Here is an 8594-nt window from a genome sequence, read left to right as displayed (position 1 = left end):
AACGACATGTCTCCCCAGTGCACTGCAGGCCTGGTAATCACTGACGGCAGCACGACTTTTGCATTCTGTGCAATACAGGGAAGACCCTCATGAATCCCCCGCAGGGGGAGGGCGATGTACCTCCCCCATTGGACAATGAAAAGCGGAAAAAAAACATTGCAAACAACAAATCAGAGGATCAAGGTGGGAACAGAACGGATCTGAACCCACAACAGGAAAACTAGAACAATACAGAATGATCCAAGATAAGTACTACAACATGCAAACCAGTGGCCACGGAACGTCCGAAGGTCTTTTTTCCCAGCCACAAAATCAATGCTCAGATACAGTTTATGAGGGATCATGCTCTGATTGGCAAGTTCATAGGACTCTGGCCAATGGAGAAAGTGCTACGTGGATGGATCACAGTGAAATGGAACCCAAAAGGACATATTACCTTGCAGCTAGGGCCAAAAGGATTCTTTACAGCCATTTTTAATTGTCTGGAAGATAGGAATAGGGTTCTGGATGGACGACCCTATTTCTTCAATGCAGCAGGCTTGTTTCTCAGAGGATGGGTGGAGCGCTTCAATCCTGATAAGGAGGATCTCAGTTGGGATCCTGTCTGGATCCGACTGTACTTGTTACCTGTAGAGTATTGGGAGGAAACTTCGCTACAAGAAATTGGGAATGCTTTGGGCGAATTTATAAAAGTTGCTGAGGAAACAAAAATCCGGAGATACACCTCCTATGCTCATATCTATGTATACATGAACCTCAATAAGGCCCTTCCGGACACGGTAAGTTTATTCCATGAAGATATTGAATGGGTTCAGTTGATTGATTATGAACATGTGCCGTTTAGATGTCGAAGATGCCATGCCTTAGGTCATTTATTCCGGGACTTTCCGTTAACTCAAAAACCCCCATCACCCGCCAATCCAGATCTGCCTGAAGCTGATGGATTCACCAAAGTAGCCAGTCGTAGAAGAAGCCACAGAAAACCAGCGCCGAATTCCAAAGGGCCACAACCCAGTTCCTCCAAGCCCTCAACTAGCAACAACTTTGAAGCTCTAGCTCGACAAAATGAGCCTAATCCTGAATCCCACGCTCCCCCAAAAAAGGGGGCACTGAAGGAGAATCATTCGAAGACTGTAGTTATCGATTTGACCCAAGAAGACCATCTGCCCACAGATCCATCCTCCTCGGATAAGCTCAAGACTCCAGTAGGTTATTCTCAGGTCATGGAGGTAGACAGTTTACAAGCAGATACCAGAACAGTAGAAGAACTCACTGAAGATTTAAATGAATCACAGCACATGGAGGAGGAACCCGAAAGTATAGACATTGGGGAACTAGACATCCTGACCCTGGAGCAGGCATGCAGAACAAAAAATTTTGACAAAATTCCAGATCGACAACTGGAGAACCTGGAGGAGGTCCTTTCTCGAGCTCAGAGGAAAAAGTCCTTAGGAATTCAGATTGGAAGCCCATGGGATGGAAAAATCATTGCAAATGATAATAAAAAACGTGGAAGGAAAACAAACCTCCAGCGCACAATCAGAATAGGAGCAATGTTGGTGGAGTCTGGTGGATACACCAAGCTAACAAAGTACTTCAACTCCTCTCCTAATCATTCCCAATGAAGTTAATTTCATGGAATATCAGAGGGCTCAATAGCCCAAGAAAAGGAAACCTTCTCAAAAATATGATCATGCAAGAAAAGCCTCAAGTACTTTTCTTACAAGAAACCAAATGCAATTCAAATGTCTTAGATAAAATTGCTGCAAAAGTATGGCTAGGAGGTCTCTGCGTTGCTGTAGATTCCAATGGGGCTTCTGGCGGTCTTGCAATCTTGTGGGACAATCGATCTATTCAGCTCAACAACATCCATGCAAATAAGAACTTCATCCAAGCAACATTTCACATCTTAGGGACAAATGTACATGGACTATTAACCAATGTCTATTTTCCCCAGGAAGCTGTATATAAAGAAGAAATTTTGAACTCTCTCTCAGCTATCAACTCAGACAGGTGGCATCCTCTATGGATCTCAGGAGGTGATTTTAATATGATAACCAAACTGGAAGAAAAAAGGGGAGGCAGGAACAGGGGAAGTCAGGAAGGGACCCCCCTAAAGGAATTCATTCAGAACAACTGGCTTATTGACATGACTTTCAATAATGGCATTTTTACCTGAAGCAACAAAAGAACAGGGTTGCATCAAATAGCCTCCCGTCTGGATAGATTCCTGCTTTCAGACAATGCTATTCACATTGGAGGAGACTTTGCTGCTTCCATCCTGCCGTACTCGGGGTCTGATCATTGGCCAATTTCCCTCCAATGGACTTGTCCTGGCAATAAGTCCCGAAGACCATTCCGTTTTGAGGCATTCTAGTTGTCACATCCAAATTTCAACAACTTAATCCACTCAGAATGGAGCAATTTCTCTCCTCCAAATGGATCCAAAATGTTTCAATTTCAGCAGAAGCTCAAACATCTCAAAAGCAAAATCAAACAATGGAATCTCACATCTTTCAGCAATATTTTCCAGGCCAAGCAATCTCTCAATCAAAACATGAAGAGTTTGCAGCAAAGGATCATCACTGAGGGTCTATCTGAGGAACTGGCTGAACAGGAAAAAGCTCTGGAGGTACAAATTTTAGAAAGGGCTAAACATGAAGAAACGTTGTGGAGGCAAAAATCGAGAATTCGATAGCTCAAGGATGGCGAAAAAAACACAAAATTTTTCCATAATACAACTATCCAGTGCAGAATGAACAACACCATAACACACATTCAAAATGAGCAGGGGGTTAGGCTGGAAACACATGAAGCTATTGAAGGCGAACTTATAAATTATTTCAAGCAAGCACATAGAGAGCCCCAGATTGATCGATCGCAAGCCATTGAAAAAATTACTCGAAATATACCTAAAATCATTTCTGAAGAGCATAACCAGCTTCTTCTCAGGCCTATAGATCTACAGGAGGTTGAAATGGCAGTACGATAGCTCAAAGCGGGAAAGGCCCCAGGTCTGGATGGATTCACGTCTAACTTTTCTCACAGTTTCTGGGAGTTGATAAAACTAGAAGTGTGGCAGGTAGTTGAGGAATCTAGGACTTTAAGATGGATGTTTCTTGGCATAAATGCCACATTCATCGATCTTGTCCCCAAGGAGGATCAGCCCAGCACTCCTCACAAGTACAGGCCTATTGCTCTATGCAATATAATTTACAAGATAGTCTCCAAAGTCATCGCCTCCAGGCTCAAATTATTGTTGCCCCTCATTATTTTGCCGGAGCAATCTAGGTATGTCGAAGGTAGGCATATTACAGATGGAATCATCCTCACCCATGAAATAATCCATTCTCTGAAGCAATGCAAGAAGCCAAGTATGCTCCTTAAAATAGATCTTTCGAAGGCTTTTGACAGTTTAAGCTGGTTATACATCAAAAAAATTCTAACTGCTTTTGGCTTTGCTCCTCCTTGGGTAAGATGGGTTATGAGTCTCTTATCCTCCTCCTTTTTTTCTATCCTGATCAATGGTATTCCCTCCTCTCCTTTTCATCCTTCTCGAGGAATAAGGCAGGGAGACCCTCTCTCCCCTTTCCTCTTTGTTATCATGGTAGAGGGTCTGGGTCGTAGCATTAAATCAGCTCAGCAATCTCAGCTCCTCAGAGGTTTATCTCTTCACAACTCTCCAGCTTTCACTCACCAGCAATTTGTAGATGACAACATGCTTTTTGGTCATCCCTCGGTCCAGGAAGCTTGCCAGCTCAAATCCTTACTGTCGGACTTCTCTATTGCCTCTGGTGCCTCGATCAATAAGTCAAAATCCCAGATTTTCTTTTTTCATACTCCCGTGATTACTCAAGTAGCTATAGCCCACATCCTTGGATTCTCTATTGCTGTCCTTCCTTCTAAGTATTTAGGAGCTCCTCTGACTGTCTCGGCCCTGAAGCATTCCTCATGGAAGATCCTCCTAAAAAAAATTGGAAGCTCGTCTCTCTTCCTGGACCAACAAAACCCTTAATACGACGAGTCGTCTTGTCCTTATCAAGGCCGTACTTCACTCCATGTCGCTTTATCTTTTCTCCATTCTCGCGGCTCCCAAATGGGTTCTTAAAGAAATAAAAAATCTCTAAAGGTCCTTTTTCTGGGGTAGCATAGGTCACAATCACAAGTGAGCTCTTGTAAAATGGAACACAATGTGTCTTCCAAAGGATGGTGGAGGTGCTGGATTAAGGGATCCCTCTTATAGTAACAAAGTCATGGGAGCCCGTATCTGGTGGAAGTGGCTAACGACGCCTCTTACCCCATGGGCCTCTCTCTGGACAGCAAAGTATGCAAGCAATTGCCCAACGGAGGAGCTAATTCGTATTTTAGAGGTTAGTGCAGCCTCCCTAATCTGGAACTTGGCCAAGCAGCATAGAAGCCTCATTCAGTAGCACAGTTTCTGGGAAGTCAAGAATGGCAACACTGCAAGATTTTGGGAAGATTCATGGCAGCAGATGCCCAAGTTAAAAAACCTTCTCTCGCATCTACAGCCTCCAGAGCAGGACATGCAGACTCTTGATAGTGTAAAAAACTTTTGGGCACCTTCCTCTTCTCAAAATCACAGGCAATGGATCAAGGCGGATCAAATTCTAAGACAAGGAACACTGCAAGTTCAGCAAACACTTGACTCAGAATTAATGAAAAGAAGAATACAGATCTCCAATGACAGGGACATTCTTAGATGGGGATATGAAGAAAGAGGTACTTTTACTACAAGAGAAGCATACAATATCATTATAAAGGAACAAATGGTGAAAGACCCTCTCTGGAGCAAAGTCTGGGACCCTACTAACTGGCCAAAAATCTCCACTTTTCTATGGCTCCTATGTCATAACAAGATCCTCACATGGGATAATCTAAGGAAAAGGAACTATCATGGGCCCTCCATATGTCCTATCTGTAGACAAGAGGAGGAATCTGTAAAGCATCTCATGTATTCTTGTCATGTTGCGCGCAACCTCTGGGAAAAAGTTAGTTTTCGAAGCCAGAATTCAGGGAGATATAATTGCCACAATTTGAAACTGGGAACGTAATCCCTATCAAAGCAAGATCCTAAACTTCCTATGGAAACTCATTCTAGGCTTTCTCCTGTGGAACCTCTAGAAGGAAAGAAATCATAGAATCTTCAAGGATCTGTCGACACCTATGGAGTTACTCTGGGAAATTATCTGCCAAAACATCAAGGAAACCCTCTCTATCCATACCTGGTATAAGGAGGACTTTCCCACAACTCCTGATGAACAAAGCATCTGGGCGAATTGGAATCTTCTATGGAATCAAGAACACATGGCCAAAGAATCTATGCCTTTGCTGGGGCGCTCCCCAGGTCGGTGGTTCCCCCTGCCCAGGCAAACATTCAAGCTCAACTTTGACGGCGCCCCGAAAGGTAATCCAGGTAATTCGAGCTTTGGAGGGATTTTCAGAGACTGCAAGGGTGCTCCTCTCCTATATTACCTAGGCTCAAATGGATGGGACACCAACAATTCCACTGAATTGGAAGGTATCTGGCAAGGCCTCAATATAGCTCACAACAAGAGTTTCTTTCCGCTCATCATTGAAGGAGATTCTCAGATCATCATCAATATGGTCTCCAAAATCATACAAGGCACTCCCTCAAGTAAGGTGAGCTATAGCTGGAGAATGGCAAGAAGGCTTGAGCTCATTGAATGTTGGATATCCAATCATAGGGCAATCACTCTGAAACACATCCGCAGAGCAGGAAATAAGGTTGCTGACTTACTTTCTAACATTGGTGTGAACTGTGGACTAGATCTTCATATTGGATCTCTCTCCAGATTAGCCAATGAATCCCAAATTATGGAATTCGAAAACCTTGTGAAGATTGATTTGAATCAGGAAGAAGAAGAACACCCGGATGCGGGTGACTTAGATGGGATTTAATGAAGGTATTCAGGATAGCCGGGGCGTGGTACTGCCATCTGCTGCACCGCACAATTACCCATACCTCCACCTGGTGTCAATTGGCTCGCTCTTGGCTGGATTCGGCTCACTTAAGGCGAGACCGATCCCAAATGAAGTTAGCATTAAAGAACTGGTCAGTCCAGTGCATGGCAAACATTGTTTCAATCATGGTCCTTTCGGCTCTCCTTCCCTATATTTACTTCCCATTCTCGCGCCTCTGCTCATCACCTATAGCTCTTCTCTGTTGCAATTCAGTTTGTGATTCCTGTGTGTCACTCTTGGTGGCTCTCGCCGCTAGAACTGCGCCCCCCTTTCTTCAGTCTCAGGCCTGTTTCTCGATTTTCTATGGAATCCACCTGGTCCTTTATCTATTCCCCACCAGAGTTTCCTGTGCTCCTTCGCCCTCCCTCTGCAGCCTCAACATGGTTCGGAATAGAAAGCATAGTCATATCAGTGGAAGCCGTGGGGGGCGAGGTCGCTCTCAGAGAGCTCAGTCCGCTGACCAAAATCTTGCTCCCTCTCCTTTGCCCGTCTCTCAGTCAGAAGAGCCTCCTCTCAACCCTCCATGCAGGCCTTTCTCGCATAGCACGTTTCAGTCCTCCCGCTTCCAGTTTCAAAGCAACCTTAACAGGCCCATTATCTCCACCCATGTTTCGGTTATCTTTTCTGAAGAAGAAGCACCACCTCTGGTTGCTATCCACCCTCTTGCCGAGCTCTCTCAGGATAATCTTGGCAAAGGGCAAAGCTGGGAGGATGTGCAGAATATGGCAGCTGCAGACAAGCTGAATGAGAGTGGCAAGCAGCATGACAAGGTCAAAAGCCCTGATGATTCTCAGAAGCCAGGTGGTAGCTCGCATGGCAATTTGGAATCGTTGGCCACGCCTGGCTGTTCAAGTGACACTCGTCCCTCGTCGACTCCCCCTAGCAGCAATGATGCTGGTGATGTGGCTACAGCTGAAGAGGATTGGTATGGCAACGCATTCCCAGTGGTTGAGGAGCCTTCAGACCTGGGCATGGAAATGTAACGCTACCTGGCATTTTCGCTTCTCCCTGTTTTTTCATGTTTGGTTCTGGTTCGATGCGCTCAGGAGATTTTTGGCTTGACAGTTCAGATTTCCTCTCGGCAGACTGGAATGTGGTCCCTTTTTCTGATAAAGTGGCAGATTGTAGCTCTTATGTGGATTCGATTAGTTTTCCTTTTTGTGCTAATGATCCTACTCGGATTCCACTTCTTACTTTTTCTTATAGTCCTCCCATTCTTGGGATGGTTTGTTGTGTTGTCTGCTCTCAGATGCCTATTCTTGAAGCTACAACTTGTAATATTATTTTGACTTTCTTTTAATAGATTTAACCTTTACATCGAAAAAAAAAAACAAAAACTAAATTACATAATAGTTAACTAACCATTTATTTATATAATCATAATTAGAGAAAATGCCTATTAATAGCTAATTGATTCATACTCTTGATTATTAAATACAATCTTTACCTATAACAAAAATAACTTTTCCTGTCCCTATCCCTCAGTCCAGTCAGGTTGGCCAGTCAAATTTAGTCATTTCTCAGTCAAATATAATCATTGGTCCAGCCTAGTTGCCCAGTCTAATATAGTCGTTTCATAGTCAAATATAGTCGGTCGAGTCTAGTTACACAGTCTAATATAGTCATTTCATAGTCAAATATAGTCGTTGGAAGATCTGCTCTCCCTATTTAACATGCAGCCATGATCTGATTTTTCAACTTGCCTGATGATGAACCACACTCGTTGGTTTGAAACACATCGACAAAGGTATTATAATGTGATTTGCGCCGAAAAATCTTCTCAAAAACTACTCTTTTCATATGATCAATATGAGAAAATGGAAAAACTAATATGTGTGACAATAGGAATAGTAGAAGAAAATAGTTTCAGATTAATTGCAATGAAGATTGTTTGTAATTGACTATATTCTTAGTATTCACATTTTCTATCTATCAAAATTATTACATTTACACTTTGCAATGAAGATTGTTTGTAATTGACTATATTCTTAGTATTCACATTTTCTCTTTATCAAGATTGTTACATTGACACTTTGCACTCAAAATTCGTATTTCATCATTTTTCATCAATCAAGTTACTAATAGTCTCTCTCATCTCAACAATCTAAAAAAACTAAACAAATTTTAAATTAAATTGACAAAATTAATCTTAAACATATTTAGTATATTTAAAATGATCAAAATAATTAGATGTTCAACAAATTTTGTATGACCGCACATGACTGAAACCAATCTAGATCCATAGATCCATCTTAATAGCAAATCTATCATGCGCTGAGGGATAAAATCTCTTGAGGTGCATACCTTTCCTCAAGTTTTGCAGTCAGAAAAAAGGTTTACACCACGAGAGATTTTATCCCTCTCGACACTTGATAGATCCAGTGTTAAGATAGATCTAAACTGGTAACTATTACAAACCTTTAAATTAATAATTATTAATAATAAAACTAAAATTAAAAAAATATTTTCCAAATTAAAATAATATAACCATTAATAATTAAATTAAAACTTCATGATGGGAACTACGTCTCACGGTAATCGATTAATTGAATGATATCGAGCTTTTCATAGTTTTCATATATCTTTTTATA

This window comes from Pinus tabuliformis, chromosome 8 (assembly GCF_031772625.1).
Source record: "Pinus tabuliformis cultivar Carrire ecotype Pingquan chromosome 8, CPIR1, whole genome shotgun sequence".
Taxonomy (NCBI): Eukaryota; Viridiplantae; Streptophyta; class Pinopsida; order Pinales; family Pinaceae; genus Pinus; species Pinus tabuliformis.
The sequence above is the reverse complement of the archived record's forward strand: the minus strand, read 5'-3'. Positions refer to the sequence as shown.